Consider the following 210-nt stretch of genomic DNA (forward strand, 5'->3'; position numbering starts at 1 on the left):
AAACTGTTGGGTTGGGATTCGAAACTCGCTCAAGTTCGATAGTTTTTAGTAGTGTCTATAACCTCAGCATCCTTATGAACAATGGTAGTGGTGGCCTGTGTGGTAACGTCCCTGACTGGTGATTGCCAGACTGGGTTCGAGTCCTGCTCAAACTCGTAAGTTCCTTTGGTCGCTGCAATCTCAATATCTTTGTGAGCTAAGGATGGGAGA

Source organism: Palaemon carinicauda, chromosome 14 (genome assembly GCF_036898095.1).
Source record: "Palaemon carinicauda isolate YSFRI2023 chromosome 14, ASM3689809v2, whole genome shotgun sequence".
Lineage (NCBI taxonomy): Eukaryota > Metazoa > Arthropoda > Malacostraca > Decapoda > Palaemonidae > Palaemon > Palaemon carinicauda.